Genomic DNA, 17,435 nt, shown 5'->3' on the forward strand with positions numbered 1-17,435 from the left:
CCGGCAGGAGTGGTCCCGCTGTGCAATAATTCGCGCCAGACCGACATCATCGCCATGATGCCGGACTGCAACGCGCATGGCCCTGACCCGAGCTAGGTCGAGCCGGAGGACATCCAGGTGCAGCAGTTCTTCGAGACTCTGCACGAGGGATACGTCAACGCCGACGCTGAGCGGCAGCTCGTCCAGGACACCTCCCAGGCGGAGTTGGATTACACTGCCGCCAGGGCGAGGGAGGCGCAGCTTGCCGAATAGGCCGGCAGCGTTGGTGGTGTGGAGGACAAGGCTGCGACGGCCGCGGAAGAGGAGGAGCTCGCCCGGTGGGCGGCAGCCGCCGGGGAAGCCAGCAGCGCCGGCACCAAGGCTCCTCTGGTTGAGGATGCGGCCGACAAGTCGTCGGAGCAGGAGGCCGGGGCTGTTGACCCTCCGGCCACGGGGAGAGGGCGAGTCCTGCGTCGGGCCACTTCTGGCGAGCCGATACAGCCCGTCAGGGCCGCACGGCGGCCAAAGTCTCTGGAGGAGTCCGCGCGTCAGACGAGGGCCGCGGCGGCGAAGAAAGTGGTGAAGGCCGCGGCGGCGAAGAGAGAGCGTCAGCCTCCTCTTCGCCCAAGCGCGCCCAGACTCCGCCCTCCTCCCCTCCTCCAGTGAACACCGACGCGGGGGACACCTTCGACTTTGGATCCCTCAGCCCAAGGAGGAAGAGGAAAACAACAGAGGAGGAGGTGGACGACGAGTAAGTATCTGGCTCTTTCCCGTCATCTCTGTCTCCTCAATCTGTATCATTTGTCTTGACTCGTTTTCATCTTTGCAAGGACGTGGAGATGCTGGCCCAGAGGGTGAAGAGGGCCAAGACCTCGGCGGGCGGCCAGCCCCCGGCTGGTACTTCAAGGGCTCCACTGGTGGTGTTGAGCAGCCCGGACAACAGCCCCCGGCGTAGCCCCTACCGTAAGTTCACTGCTCACTCCTCGTCGACATGTGTCAGGGGTATGATACTTTGGCACTGACCTTGTCGCGTATGCAGGAGGAGAGCAGCAGCGGGAGGAGCCACAGAGGGCTACTCCCACCACGCCGCCCCCATCAACCACACCGCCCCAAGGGGTGTCCCGGCAAGGGCGCCAAGCACCGAGCCCACGCACATGGAGGAGGAGGAGGAGGAGAACTTGGGCGCTGGTGGCTTCGCCTCAGCGCCAGATGTTGGTGGGGAGGGGACTTCTGCTTCCCAGCCCGGGACTGGTAAGTCTCTGGCCTTTCGTCCCTGCTTTTTCTCTTCTTTTTGAATCTTTGATCTTGGCTCTACCCCACCCTCTTCTTGATATCCAGATCCTCTCTCGGCGGACCGGGAGGACCTGGGAACCGTCATCGAGGACGTGGCCAAGGACACCGCAGCGGCGGCCGAGAAGATTGCGGCCGAGGAGGCCGCCAGTGGCGCCGTGGAGGACGCCGCCACAGGGCATACCGGGGAGGCCGGCAAGGCTACCACCGAGGAGGCCGGCAAGGGGCCTGCCGGAGAGGCTGGCAAGGCTGCTGCCGAGGAGGAGGTCGTCGATGACCAGCCTTCCTCCTCCGCTGCCTCTAGCTCTGGCAGGTACCTGAAGGTGAGCGACAATCTCTTCGTCCACCTCCCAGGCGCGTCGAGCACCAGGGCTCCCGTCGAGTGGGAGGTGTTTGACGACGAGGTGCTCGCCGCCGCCGCGCTTGAGATTGTTGATGAGCCGAGCGCTGGTGGTGACGGCTCCCATGAAGAGCAGCTCCTCCACGCCATGGGTGCCAGCTTCCTGAAGTCCAGGATGGCGGTGGTGGAGAAGGCGAAGGCGGACCTCCAGAAGCGCGTCGCCGAGACGCAGGACTAGTTCCGCCAGGCTCACGAGGAGTTGAAGACCGCCCAGGGCGAGCTGGCCAAGCGCGACGTGGAGCTCACCATGAAGCTGGCCGACATCGAGAAGGCCCAGGAGACGGCGGAGGGTTTGGCCGCGGCAGCAAAGGCCGCCCGGACCCAGCACCAGGCCGCGCTGAACTCCCAGGAGTAGGACCTCACCAAGCACGAGGCGGACCTCAACGCCAAACTCCACGCCAAGGATAGGGAGGTGGACAAGCTTGTCAGGCAGCAGACCCAAGAGCTGGAGCAGAGGCACAGGGAGGCGCTCGATGCCCAAGCTCAAGTTCATGCCGGCAAGGTGAAGGAGCTAGAGGTGGAGCAGAACGGGCTGAAAGACCAGGCCCTGAAGCTGACCCAGGAGAAGGACACGCTCAACGGCGCCCTGAAGGAGGCGCGGGGCGCAGCCATCAGCAAGGCCGGGGAACTCTCCGAGGCCAACAAATCCATCAAGGACCTCAAGCTGAAGCTGGAGGGCCTTGAGGGAATGCTCACAGAGGCCAAGGCCCGGGAAGGGACCCTCGCCAAGGAGCTGCAGACCAAGAAGAAGCTGCGGAAGAACGAGGCCGCCGAGCACAAGGATTCCGCGGAGGGCGTGAACCGCTGGATCGGCTGTCTCGAGGACGTCGCCGGCAGGATCACCGCGCAGCTAGCCGCTATGGGGATGCCAAATGTGAGGTACGCCAAGCTGACCCTGTTCTTCGAGTGTGTTCTCGGGGCCCTGGAGCAGCTTCACGCCAACCGGGCGGCCTCACTGGCCGACGAGGCCCGGAGGCTTTGCCAGGGCGCCATGACCAAGGTTCTCACCAAGGTGGCATACTGGTACCCCGACCTCGACTTCGACGCCGTGCTGGAGAGCTTGCCGGAGGATACTAACCTCACGCCGCTCAGGGAGCGCATCAAGCCCATCATCAGCGGTGTCGGCGGAATTCTGAGGGTGGAGGGCCAGCGTCGGTATTAGGCACCCCGTTTCTTATCGTCGCTGCAGATTCATGGCCAAGACAATTTCTATCTTTAGTTAGAACTGCAGCAACAATTAGATGTAACATAACTCTGCAGTACTTTGGTATTATGCATGTTATTTTCCTGTTCGACCTTTCTCTGTATGTCCGCCCTACGTAACTGGGTAGGCTTGCCGGCGCGTAAACCCAGGGCGGCGTCTTGGGGACGGATCCCCATTGGCCTGCCAGGTGTGCTTGCTGTCGGGCGAACCACCTTACCGCCCTTAGCGCGGCCGCCCGAACTGTCGAGCTTGACTCGAGTCAGAATCGAGAGTGTTGCCAAGTGCGGAAGGCTACCCTGCCACTCTCGACGCGGCCGCTTGAGCTGTTGAGCGGACTCGAAATAGAACAAGGGCGTTGCCAATTGCGGGAGGGCCCCTTTGCGTGCAGGTTTTTCATACATAGGCAAGATCTCCGAGGACGATAACCTTATGTATAAAAGGAAATAACTCAAGGCTCTGAATGACTTAACTTTTCTATTGCCACGCTGGCATCCTTCGCGTTTGCAGGCGGTGCTGTCCTTTTAGCTGTCTTCTTCTTGGGAGCCATGGCGATGAAGAAACGCTAGGCTAACTACTAGACCAGATTCTCACAATTGCGCCCCCTACCTGGCGCGCCAAAGATGTCGGTGTGGAACGACACCTATGGGATCACAAGAATCCCTGCTACGGTTGTCGGGGCGCAGGGTTGCAAGAAGAGCAGGATTAGTAATCAGCACAAGGATCGTTTACCCAGGTTCGGGCCGTGAGGATGCGTAAAACCCTAGTCCTGCTTTGGTGGATGTATTTCAGAGAGTTCTTGAGCTCTCGAACTAGCTATGGTGGCTGCATGGTTCCAAAGAGCCGAATCCTTCTTCAGTACGCCATGGGCCTCCTTTTATAGTCGAAAGGGGCTGCCACAGTGGCACACAGGAGGTGAAAAGGCACACAGTGCTACGAGCTTATCGTTCGTATTACAGGACAAGATGCACTTAATGCGCCGCTGAGGTGTCCCCTAGCTTTATCGGGGACGGGAGCGAGGCCCGTCCCGTCCGTCGCCGCTCCTCCTCGCTTCAACACGCGCCCTGGCCAGCGATGCGTGCGGCGCCATGTAGGCAGGCAGGTAGCTGAGGTGGCGTGGTGGTAGGGTCTTCAGGAAGATCTGCATGCCGCCACGCAGGCGTGTGTTGAGTTGGCTTGGAAGCTGCATGTTGCCACGCAGGTGCCCGCCCAGCTGGTTGGGCTGGCAGCTGCATGCGAACGGCGGTGGAGACTTGGTTGGTGCAGGCCTAGAGATGGCCCTGCTGGCGTCCTTGGTGAGGGCCTTGCCGGGTGGCCTGGCAAGGGTCTTTCCGTGGCGCGCTGTCGTCCCCGGCAAGGATCTTGCCGGGGGTCATGTGGCTCTCCTCAGAAAGGATCTTGCCGAGGACCGTTGTCTTTTAATCCTCATCTGATCTTGAATATTCCTTGGTTTTGACAAAGATCTGCATGCCACCATGGAGGTGTCTCCCGAGCCCTAGTTCCAACGTGGTTGGTTGAGTTGGAACTCGTGGGCTCGAGGGTGGCTCACTCCGCTGGTGTGGGCGAGCTGCCCCGGCAAGGGTCTTGCCGGGGCCGCTGAGACTGCCCCCGGCAAGGATCTTGCCGGGGGAACCTGCTTCGCCTCTCTGCTTCTTTGTGGTCTCGGCCTTGGCGTTGCTCTGGCTGTCTTGGGCTTCGGTTTTACCTCGGTTCACCTCCCCTATTCTGCTTGGTGCGGCCGTGGGCGCGGCTCCGACTGTCCGTGCACAGGTAAAGGGGTACAAAGGTGCACCCCTTCTTTTGTACACCGACAATTAACTTCACATCTAAATCCCCTCCTAGCCTCGTTGCTAGCGAGCGTTGTTACTTACTCTACCTTGTTATCTCCCCCGGAAACCCAATGCATGGAGCACAATTGTGCGTTGATCAGTCAAGGAATCAAAGTCGGCTTGCATGCGAGTTAATACATGGCCCTGCATGGTAGCTAAAACGGCATCTCTTAGTTGTTGTGATTAATTGTTGCGTTTAGAGACAGAAATCAGGGCTTTGATTGGAGGAAGGACCAGTCAAGTTTCTCCTTCTCCTCCAATCTGCATGCACCTTGGTCCCGCTACACCTTCTAACTTGACTTACACCTAGATGGAGGGAGTAGTACGAGATAGGTGCCACACTGACTTAGGTTGAATACAAGTGCCCAAAATTATTGGAAGAGAGCAAAGTGTACAAACTAAATAATTAAAATTCAATTTCTCGTTTTATCAAAATGGAGGCAAAAGATTTTCCTGAGTTTCACCATTTGCAAGTGACCCCACAAATAAATGGCATGGCAATTACTCTCAATACGCCCTAGTTTCTTAGCACCCGCTGTAACCCTTAGTACATATGGTGGCACACTGACTTAAGCCAAATACAAGTGCCCAAAATATTTAAAATTGGAGGATGGTGCATCCCACCTTTCCGATATTTTGACCGTGTGTAGTTGTTGTTCACTTCGGAGGGTCGTGTACCACACGTGAACGTTAGTAAGCACGGCCGGGGGGGGCGTGCAGCGTTAATTGCGAGTTGAATCCTTCGAGCGTTAAATTTTCTTCACATACTACCATTGCCCCTAGGATTTTTCTTCACTATGTTAAATAAAGAGTTCCTTTTCATGCACAATTTAAAATGATTTTTATGGAGAGAAAAAGAAAACCACTCCATCTATACACGCTGCATCCTCGGCGCTTGTTTTCTAGGGTTTGCTCTCTTCACACACTCTCTCCACTATATACACGCTGGAGCCTCAGCGCTTGTAGTTGCTCTCTTCACACTCTCTCACCCTCTCCAGATCTAAACAAGACTTCGTTGGCCTCTCCCTCTCCCCTCACTACTGGTCAAAGAGCCGGCAGGATCCGTCCGCCGGGAAGGGAAGGAGGCTTAACGTTGTCGCCGTCGGCGAGGGAGGGAATCCACTACCGGCGCAGTTGTTCTCTTTCACCCAGCGGCAGCGCGGGAGGGCCTCTGGCCCCTTCTTCCTTGCTGTTGTACATAGTGTGGGAAGATCGGCCTCCGGCCGCCCACTGAGACACACCCCGAGAACCTTAAGGTATAATTTACTTATTCCACATGCATTGCTCTAGCTCCATGTGTGCTTTTTCCGCTTCTGCACTCGAATCTAGGTGTTGGATCAAACAGGAAAGTTGTATAGCATGAATCTAGGATGTGGTTCAAAGATGAAAGGAAGGGGGAAAGTAGTACAGATTGGCTATCCAGCATCTATGTTGGTCGAAAAGGGAAAACAATGACAAATGCAGTACGCATTATCGGTGTCAAAACCGGCGGATCTCGGGTAGGGGGTCCAGAACTGTGCGTCTAAGGTCGATAGTAACAGGAGACAGGGGACACAATGTTTACCCAGGTTCGGGCCCTCTTGATGGAGGTAATACCCTACTTCCTGCTTGATTGATCTTGGTGAATATGAGGATTACAAGAGTTGATCTTCCATGAGATCGTGATGGCTAAACCCTAGATGGACTAAACCCTCCGGTTTATATAGACATCGCAGGGGCCTAGGGTTGTACAGAGTCGGTTTACAGAGGAAGGAATCTTCATATACGAACGCCAAGCTTGCCTTCCATGCAAAGGAGAGTCCCATCCGAACACGGGAGGAAGTCTTCTGTCTTGTATCTTCATGACACATCAGTCCGGCCCATGTCACATAGCCCGCACGTTCGAGGACCCCTTAATCCAGGACTCCCTCAGTAGCCCCTGAACGAGGCTTCAATGATCATGTGTCCGGCGTGCAGATTTTCTTCGGCATTGCAAGGCGGGTTCCTCCTCCGAATATTTCAAAGTAGTCTTCGAACATAGAGAACGTGTCCGGCTTTGCAAAACAAGCTCCGCAAGGAGTATTATATTTAACAAGTCCCATCTACTGACATCTTCTATAGTGAGACGCCACGTCTCCGCCCGGTCATTATTTGGAACCATTTTTTAGCCTCCCGCTCCATGTTTCGAGATGCGGTTTCCATTGGCACGTCTTGTCGAAGCAGAGATCGTGTCCCCTTACCACGGGATCCTCATCAATATGGTCGTGGGTAATCCAACCGTGTTGTTGGCGATTCCTTGGGAATAGGCGAGCTTTAAGGCCCATGAGGAGGCGTTCGATATTCTTCGCCTTTATAAAGGGGTACAGACCTGTCTTTCTCCCCCACGCCTACCTCTTCCTCAACCTTCCAAACCTCAGGCTCCAGCACCCAGGATTCGATTTCTTCCATCGTTACCAGGCCCTCTAGTTATGTCCGGATCCATCTCCCAAGGTAGGTGGGCAGCCTCCTCCGTCACCGAGGAGGACATCACGAAGCTTCGGAAGGCGAGGTACCTGACTGCGGAAATCCCCCACAGGCTCCCTGCAAAAGGGCAGGTCATCCCCACACCAAAATCCGGCGAGAGGGTTGTATTCATCTCCCACTTACTTCTTGGGCTAGGGTTCGCTCTTCACCCCTTCGTTCGCGGCCTCATGTTCTATTATGGGCTAGATTTTCATGATCTAGCTCCGGACTCTTTTCTCCACATCTTGGCGTTCGTCGTCGTGTGCGAAGCCTTTCTCCGCATCCCCCCACACTTTGGCCTATGGCTCAAGACTTTCAATGTGAAGCCAAAGCTAGTTAACGGGGAGCAAGCGGAGTGCGGCGGTGCTATGCTGAGCAAGCTTGCCAACACTATCTGGCCAAAAGGCACCTTCACGGAAACCTCCAACTCATGGCAACAGGAGTAGTTCTATATCACCGAACCCCGCGGCACCAAATGGGCAGCCGCACCAGTGTTCCGATCTGGCCCTCCATTGCGGCTTGCATCATCGATAAATAAGGGGCTAGACTAGGGATCAGCTGATGAAGTACAGACGCGGCAAAGTCATATCCGGAGTATCCTCGAAAGGGACATTGGCCTTATTAACGTGATCCAAGTGATGCTAGTCCGCCGAATCCTCCCATGCCAGTGACGGCCTCTCCGTATGTGGGAGTTCAATCCGGAAGGACCGCGGACCCTTCGGCAATTCTTCAGCACAACACACAAAGGGATGTGGAAACTATTCTTCCAGACTCGAAAGAAGTGGCCGGACACATCATAGGATATCGGTCTCGACTGCAACCATCCGGATACCTCGGTAAGCACGCAATTTCTGACCGCAACTTGGTTGATTATCCCATAGCGATGTACTGAGAGCTCTACTTTTGACCAGGGCTGGATAAAGAAGGCGGAACGAATTAGGTGTTCCGCTCCACTTCCCGAATACTCGGCCGATCCTGTGTTGACGAGGATGCTGGTCCCGGCGCCATATCAAGTGCCAGCGTAAGAGGACAAGAAGAAGAGCGAAGAGGCCAAAAGCGGCCTCCACTCTACAGGTATGCCAGACACTATATCCGGGGAGACTGGAGCTCCCTCTTTGAAAGACGAAGGGTAAGGAGAAGGTGATATCCCTTCCCCTCATGGGAGGAGAAGGACTGCATCCGAAGACTTGGAGGTGGAAGCACCCAAGAGAGGGAAGGTATCCCTACCATATGGTTCGGGTTCCGAAGCCGATGTCGTCACAAGGAACCTCTCTAGGGACAAGCCCCTTGCTGAATCATAAGTGAACAAGGATGCTCTAGACATATCTCGTTCTTTTTGGTTTGTAGGGGTAACATTTAAACTATATGCTTGCAGTTGGGCCCACAGTCCACCCCGACAGTCCTCCTCATCAGGGGTCTTATCTCCGGGGATGATGGAAAGCGAGACGCCTTCTCATGCTTCCTCGCCTCTTAGGGCGGATGACTTCGAGGTGTCATCTCGGAGAATCTCCCCCGACCATCAAGCAGCATGGGGGAAAATGAAAACAACGCCCAAGGGTGGTATTTCGATCATCAAGGGTCCAGGGGGCGTGGCCCCCTGGGGGGCCAGCAATGAAGGCCCTGAACTATCCGGCTTACAGCCAAAGACGACTCTAGGGTCGAGCCGATGTACCCCTTTGAAGGGAATGCATACTCCCGCAACGGCCTCCGGGAATCCGGAGGTGCCGGATACTCTGATGAGCACATTACAAAGCGCGTCCATCTCAGAGGAACATCATACCTTAATGGGTACAGCAGTTGAAAGGGTTCTGTCCATGAGAAGCGTATTGAATGAAGCTTTCGTGGGCCTGTTGAGAGGCTTCGAGGTAGGCAATGTAGTATCTTAACTATTTTTACATGCACAATGCGCCCGTGTACAGATAGTAGCCCCTGAGGCTCTGGTCGGCTTCCACAGGGAGGCGGTCAGAGGATCAAAAAGATATGCTCAGGAAGTAACCTAATTAATTTGAACACAGGCTGTTACGTCCATGGCGACTACCCGAGCTACGGAAGTTGCAGATCTAAAGCAGAAACTTGAGTTAGCGGATGAGGATATCACTCTTATTAAGAGGCGGCTCGACGAGGCACAAGGTATGTGTTGGGGCAGCTTGTTTATGCATGTATACTAGTATGAGCATGAGGCAGAAAATCATATATTGTGACATGCATAACTGTAGATGGTGCTACCGCGGTTGAGACCCTTCGGGCTGAACTTGCCCAGGCCAAGGAGTAGGCCAGAGTGAGCGACGCGGCTGCCAAGAAGGCGGCTGCGGATTTAAAGGCCGAATAGGCCGCTCAGCACCAGTGCCAGGAGAGAATATCTACCATGGAGCGGGAGCTGAAGGATGCCACTAGCAGGTGAAAATCTCTCGAGGAGAATAACAAAGCCAAGGCAGCCAAACTCGACAAGGCCTTACTAGAGGCGAAAGAAGCATGATCCGAATCTAGAGCGGCTCGGGAGGAGATCCGACGGGCTGGGGAGATAGCAGCTGGTAAGCCCTTTCTTTTACAGACTAAGTTCGGCGACCCAAAGTATGCTCTGCTTAACCAAATGTGGAGTTCTCCAGACGCGTTCTTGGATCTGCCGAAGAGTGTTTCCGACGCGGCGCAGTTCTTCCAAGCACAGGAAGGACATGCTGCGGAGAGGCTTTTCTGGTCGCAATTCAATGTGGCAAGGCGTCCGGCGCTGCTGAACTAACAGATGGCGCAGTGGGCCGAGCTACACAAGATGTCTGGAGCTGCCATGAAGGACGTCGTGGTTCGGCTATGGCCAGCCAAACCCGTTCCGACCAGCTATTTTGGTTTGGTGCAGCGGCTTGTCAATGCAGTGCCGCGTATTGACGCCGTCAAGCGGTCGGTGTGCATAGAAGGTGCCCGGATGGCCTTTGCCCGCGTCAAGATGTACTGGGCAAAGATGAAGGAAACCGATGTTGCAACCAAGGGTCCGCCTGGAGGCAAGGACCATCGCCCGCTTGATGGAGGGTCAGTGCTCGAAGGATATTATATTTGAATAAATGTACCGGAATTGTGAAAGCAATATTATGATACGTTAAAGCTGTGTTATATACCTTTGCCATTATTTCCTCCTATGTGGCCGTTTCTTATAACCTGAAAGTTTGCCAGTCGTCTGCTTCGGCCCCCTCGCATATAATACGGGGGTGTTCGGAATAGCACCTGATCACTCTTAACCCAACGCCTTGGTCCGGAACGGAGGTGTCGGTGCGGCGAACTAGGCAATCGGACTGTAGGGCTTTAGCACCTGCACTTAGCCATAGGAGTTTTACGGTGGGTCTACGATGTAGCCCCTGGTATGTACGCAGTTATTCGAATACGGTTGCGTTACATAGGTGACCAGAAAAAACGGTCCTTCGTGTAATACGGAAGAAATCACAAAAGATTCTGATAAATCACCGAGTGGTTGACCAGCTCTCGCCGCATCATGACAGTCAGTTTTCGGCTTCCTCTACTGAGGTGTTTGACCAGGTGAACCGGAAACACAATCACAGTAGTTCTCACTTTACTAACCTAGCCGATAAGACGGAACGTAGGGTAGCAAGCACAGGAGCTGGGCAACCCAAATATTGACCAAAGACATGATTCGGAGCTTATCCATATAATGCCAAACTCATGACGCAGAAGTATGCTATAGAGTTGTTCGGACTTTTTCGGCAACCCATATGTTGCCCTATCAAGCCCCTGGCGATTTGTGCCGAGGTGTCTGCGTGAAACAACCGAAGAAGCAAGGTATGTTTGTATGCGGAAAAGCAAATACTGAAGACGGATTATGTTCACTAAAATCTGATTGATACGTCGAACGTAATCTTACAGATTATGACACCACCACCCAGGCCATTTTATGTGCCAGGGGTCAAGGGTTGAGGAAAAAGGCTCTGTACAGGTTTCAAATAGAGTTTTTGGTCTACAAAAAATCTTTTGGACCTCCTGTCGCACGTCTGCGCTGCCTGTGCTTTCGCGAAAAGGCTTCCTTAAAGGGGGCAATCCCCGGTTATTTGTAGGAAAGCCGGGCTCATAAAGAGTCCTTTCAGGTCCATAGGACGGACAGGTATTGATTCACCTGTGGCAAAAAGATAAGAAAATATTTAGAAAAGAGAAAAGGATAAAGTCCGGACGAACCGCTTTGTAGGCCTGTCCGTATTGTGCCTCCGTTGATGACCAAGGTATTTTGAGTGCATAATTATGTATGCGTGGTGCAAACTCCGCGGGTATAAGAGGTGAACGACGGAGGCGGAGCTGCTGATCGAGCTCTAAAATTGACCGGTCATGTGTAGTAGAGGCCGGCGGTTTAATGACCGATGAGATATGCGGCTTGAGGAGGCCGCTTTGTACTTCAGTTGTGATTACCACAGTATGCCCCTCAGTGCGGAGGGAGCGTTCTGTGTTTCCGTTGATCGTTATGGTGCCGCGTGGACTGGGCATCTTAAGCTTTAGATAGGCGTAGTTTGGGACCGCATTGAAACGAGCAAAAGTGGTTCGCCCAAGCAGTGCGTGGTAGCCAATGCGGAATGGGACAATATCAAAGATCAAGTCTTCGTGTCGGAAGTTTTCCGGTGAACCGAAGACGACTTCCAGTGAGATTGAGCCTGTGCCATGAGCTTCTACGCTGGGTATTACTCCCTTGAAGGTAGTTGTGGTGGGATTGATCCTTGAAGGGTCAATGCCCATTTTGCAGACAGTGTCTTGATAGAGTAAACTGAGGCTACTGCCGCCGTCCATGAGGACTCGCGTGAGATGGAATCCGCCGATAATTGGATCGAGGACCAGAGCTGCCGAACCTCCGTGACGGATACTGGTTGGGTGGTCCTTGTGATCAAAACTGATCGAGCAGGCCGCCCATGGGTTGAATTTTGGGGCGTCCGGCTTTATGGTGTGGTAGTCTCATAGTTCGTGCGTGCGCTCCCTTTCAGAGGTATGCGTCACGTATATCATGTTTACTGTTTTTACTTCAAGGGGAAATTGCTTCTGTCCCCCGGTGCTCGGTAGGCGAGCCTCCTCTTCTTCACCGTCACTGGGCGGCCCCTTCCCTTTGTGTTCGGCATTGAGCTTGCCGGCTTGTTTGAAAACCCAACAATTTCTGTTGGTGTGGTTGGCGGGTTTGTCGGGGCTGCCATGGATCTGACAGGGCCGATCCAGTATCTTGTCTAGATTGGATGGACCATCTCTGTTTGCCTTAAATGGCTTCTTCCGTTGACCGATTTTGGAACCACTAAATCCGGTGTTGACCATTATGTCTTGGGTTCCTGCATTATTGTTGCGATGCTTGTCTTTATTGCGTCGTGGCTTTCCATTGCCGTCCCTAACTTCGGAGGTGCCAGGATCGCTTGCGCTATTGCTTCTACAAGCGAGCCAGCTATCTTCTCCCACGCAAAAGCGGGTCATTAGTGCAGTAAGAGTTGCCATGGACTTTGGCTATTCTTGGCCGAGGTGGTGGGTGAGCGACTCATCGCGGACGCTATGTTTAAAGGCCGCGAGTGCTTCGGCATCCGGATAGTCGACAATTTGGTTCTTTTTAGTTAGGAACCTAGTCCAGAGTTTCCTGGCTAATTCTCCGGGCTGCTGGATGATGTGACTGAGGCCATCGGCGTCTGGAGGCCGAACATATGTACCTTGGAAATTGTCTTGAAAGGCGTCTTCCAAGTCTTCCTAGCTGCCAATGGAGTTCTCTGGGAGGCTGTTTAGCCAGTGCCGGGCTGGTCCCTTTAATTTTAGTGGGAGGTATTTAATGGCATGGAGATCATCACCGCGGGCCATGTCAATCCATACTGCGGGGTCAGTTGTTCCATCATATGATTCAATATTCAAGGGTTTAAACCCCTCTGGGAATTCGTGCTCCATTACTTCATTAGTGAAGCAGAGGGGGTGTGTGGTGCCTCTATATCGGGCCAAGTCGCGACATAGCTCGGATGGAGTCTGTCGTGGAATTGTCACGGCAGATGGCCTTAGTGTCAGGACTTAGTTGCGAGGCCAACACATCTTGCGGTAGCTTGAGTGGGGTTGGGCGGAATCGAGAGACACAACACAAGATAGGGATTTAGACAGCTTTGGGCCCCGGGAAACATCATCCGGTAATAACCCTACATGCTGTTTGAGGCTAGGTCTCATTATGATCATGAGAGAGTCGCCGGTAAGCCGGCTCTTTGTGTCTAGCCCTAGAGATTGTTTCTTGCTTCCCCCCTTTGGGGAGCCCTGCCCCCTCCTTATATAAGTTGGAGGGGCGGGTTACATATGGAGTCCTAGTAGGACTAGGGCTAGTCTATCTTTTCTTACAAGTTGAATAAAAGTCCGGGTCTTGCTTCCGCGTAAAGGCAATATTCGTCATCCCTTTCCTTTTAAGCCGGCCCACCATAACATGAGCCGGCCTTCTGGGCCTTGGGCCTACTCTTCTGTCTGACCCGCCGTCGGGGTTACATTAAGTCGCCAGGCTCATGAGTCGCCAATCCTCCGTCGGGTTACAATGAAGCGCCAAGTCCGGCCGGGTCATACTCCTGGCCGGGTCATACCGCGGGGTATATCCCCGACATTAGCCCCCAGTTTAATTTGGATTCATCCATGTTAAACTGATCCTGTAAAATAAACACAAGAACAAACTTGATAGGTTGTGCTCCGGGTTAAATATTTTCCTGAACCGGCACCTGATCATCTTTAAGTCCTTGTCATTTTCCTCCTGGATGCATACTCAAGATCTTATAGCAAATCTCTTTTAACAGATATGTCCAAACCTTGCCAATGCAAAAAATCCAGGCACTTCTAAAAAATCCGGGTCAATAGGCCAGCTTCATAACCAATTTGCTGACATTGGCTGTTGTAGAGAAATATTATAAGAAATAATCCATTTGAGTCGTCCTTCAATGCTCTGACTTGACAAAAATATTGGTCTTGAAATATTCAACTGATATTCAACCGGCTTAAAGATGTAGATCTTACCAATTTATGATTGCCAAAATTGCCGGGTTATAAATAAATAATGCCGGGTCATGATTGTTGCAGACACCGGGTTAATCTGGTCTAATCCAAACTAAGAATTTGAAGATTTTTTCTCCCTTATATGCATATCACCTGTAGCCCCCAAGTGCTGGGTTGTCATGCTTACAGCAACCTGGGACTTGTAATTGCCTTATGCTCATAAAAACTTCAACCAGTGTAGCCCCCAAGGGCCAGGTCATTATGCAATAATGAGCAGGGACTTTTTAGATATAACCATGTAAACTTGAGCAGCAACGTGTAGCCCCCAAGGGCCGGCTTAGTAAGATATTACTGAGCTTGGACTTTGTATATGATTCATTGATAATAACATCATATGATGTAATCTCCACCATGGGGCTTGAACCCACGTCCACAAGGTTAAGAGCTTTGTACTCTACCAACTGAGTAGTGGGTCTTTCAATATAATAGATTAAGGCTTGTGTACCTTGAATTTTCGACAGGAGCAATTGGTAGCCCCCAAGGGCCGGCTCATTACGATGTGATGAGTCGGGTCTTCAATGATGTTGAGCAAACAATGACTTTGCATTAGCCCCCAAGTGCCATGGTACATGCTGGCAGTAACATGGGACTTGCATATTCGATGTAATATCAATTTGAATAATGTAGCCCCCAAGTGCCGGGTTGTAAGCCTGCAGCGACTCGGGACTATTCCTTCCATTGTAGAATAAATCATATCCATTGATAAAATAATAGCCATTGCGCTGAAGCGACTTTGAAAACCTCAATCATAATATTAGTTTCTGATAACCATAATAAAAATCCAGCCTTGTTGGCTATTAAAGATTTGACTAACCCGGTTTGAAAACCTCAATCATTCAAATCATAATGAAAATCCAGCCAAGTTTGGCTATTTAAAGATTTCAAATACCTTATCTGTTGACAAGTAAATCCGGAGTTTAAATACCCGGCGGCTCTTGGCCGATGGCGATTTATTACGCCTCTATTGTAAGCCGGAATTTTTATAACCCGGCTATTTATAGCCTTTGAGAAAATCAAGAATTGATAACCCTTTTGAGACACCAATGTCAATATTTCGATGATGGGCTTGAACTGAATCATTTATGTAAGTCATAGCTCTGTAAATCCTGCACAGAGTTTAAACAACATATGCCCTGGCGACTTAACGTCAAAAGCCAGGGCGGGTAACCACCCAAATGTAGTCTTACCCTGCACACAAGTAGATCACAAGATCCCTATGATCCCTTGAATGATACCGCCGGTTTATGTGACCCGGACAGTGAGGGTGAGAACCCAATTCTGTAAAAGCCGGCACACATGATATTTGTGACAACTCAAATATTTGTGATTACAAAAACTGTATGAGAAAGAGATAAAAAATTTGAGGCTTCTGATTCGAATACCATCAGTAAACCGTTCCAATGGGGTTAAGCTAACATTCGAATAGGATCATATAGCCCCCAGTGGCGTTGGCGTTGCCGATCAAGTGGGTATCGGCAGCTATGTTCTCTTTGGTTCGAATACGACCTATATTTGAATAGGAAGCCCCCAAATGACCTTAAGAGTTGTTTAGCGACGCTGATTCGAATACGATCCATGTCGATTCCCAAAGGGGTTGAGCTATGATTCGGATACGATCAAGAAGCCCCCAAGTAGGTTCGGCAGTTTGCCAATCAAAAGGGTATCGACAGCTATGTTCTCTTTGGTTCGAATACGACCTATGTTTGAACAGGAAGCCCCCAAGTGACCATAATAAGATAAGCCGTAAGGCAGGATACCTATGTTTGAACCGCGCATCATGGCAGCAAGTTCTTTTTGGCAACCTTTAATTTTTTCTGAGAACTCGAATCTTGCGAGAGATTAATTCTTTTTGAACCAGAACTTTGAACCGGATTTGAGAGCTTAAAAGCTTTGTAAGAGACAAATTTACCTTGAACCGGATTTGAGAGCTTGAAAGCTTTGCGGGAGAGAGATGTCTCTTGAACCGGATTTTAAACCGGAATATTTATTTTAAGCCAGATATATTTCTGACGGCCTTTAAATTTGCATCGATAGAGCAGTAATCTCCAAAGCCGGGTTATTTTTTCCTCCAATGACCCGGAATTCTTGAGCCTGCTGAAACTGGCACGATTTGTTGAGTCATGTCATTGTAGCCCCCAAGTCTCAAGACGACTCAAGGAGTTGGCTTGAGATTCTCCATATTTGACCATAGCAGAAGGTGTATATCATTGGCGTTGATAGCGCGATGTGAATCCAAAGAAGGTTGAAAGTGACTGTGGCGGGTTATAAATGGTCCCGTATGAGCCGTGTCAGCAACTCGGCCAATGGTTCCTTCCAACTGGCTGTTTGAAGTTAACCGAACTATAGTAGCGGCGATTTGTGCGCCTGCCCATTGAACCATCCAGTGCAGACGGCGGCTGATAACATATGATAATTTGCCTCCAATTTGTTGGAAGAAAACCGGGCTTCCCAAGTAGTGACCTGCTCATACTCAATACACAGCTCATGCAGACAGGTGCGGCTCGGGGTGTTGATGTAGACCAGGCCGCGAGAGGCGGACGGAAAAGACGACCGCAACATCTGAGGCGGCACAGACAGATGAACCTGCCGTGGCGTTGTAAGCCGGTGCGGACGGGCAAGTTGTCCTCCTTGTTTTAAGCCGACGTGGTCGCGGTTGACTGCCACGGCGTTGTAAGCCAGTGCGGTCGCGAGAGACGGCCACGGCATTGTAAGCCGGTGCGGGAGTCCGTTGAGTAACGACGACCATCTATGCCCAAAGATGTTGGCATGCCTCCATCTCCGCGGTATAATATGTCATAAATAATTGCCCTGCATAAACAATATTCCAGACCAGGCAAAGGCAAACTTGTTCTTTGACAAAAACGACACGTGCTATTATAAAACAAACTCGGATGAATATCACCTGATTTGTTTGGACGATGGATGACCCGTTTATCACGACAGAGGTAGCTCAGACAGACCAGCGACTTAATATAGTTCCGGCGGCTCAGGCAGACCGGGGACTTAATATACCCCGGCGGGTTGATATAAATTAAGCTGCACGGGTGGCGACTTATGCACACCTGTTCCATCAGTAAGCGGGCGCAGACGCTGGTGCATGATGGTGCTGACATACACTTCAGAGGCACACCACGGCACCACCTTTGCTGCACATAAAAATATACAGACCAAAGTAATTGTTCTTTGACAAAAATAAATATATGCCAAAAAAATACTTAGAGGGATGTCACCGGAT

The 17,435-nt window shown here is 51.9% G+C and overlaps 1 pseudogene; it reads left to right on the forward strand.

The window, feature by feature from the left end:
• Positions 1-970: 970 nt before the first annotated feature.
• The window catches only part of LOC123096797 (uncharacterized ATP-dependent helicase C29A10.10c-like), a 128,831-nt pseudogene continuing 112,366 nt past the window's right edge, over positions 971-17,435 (forward strand).

Source organism: Triticum aestivum, chromosome 4D (assembly GCF_018294505.1).
Source record: "Triticum aestivum cultivar Chinese Spring chromosome 4D, IWGSC CS RefSeq v2.1, whole genome shotgun sequence".
Classification (NCBI taxonomy): domain Eukaryota; kingdom Viridiplantae; phylum Streptophyta; class Magnoliopsida; order Poales; family Poaceae; genus Triticum; species Triticum aestivum.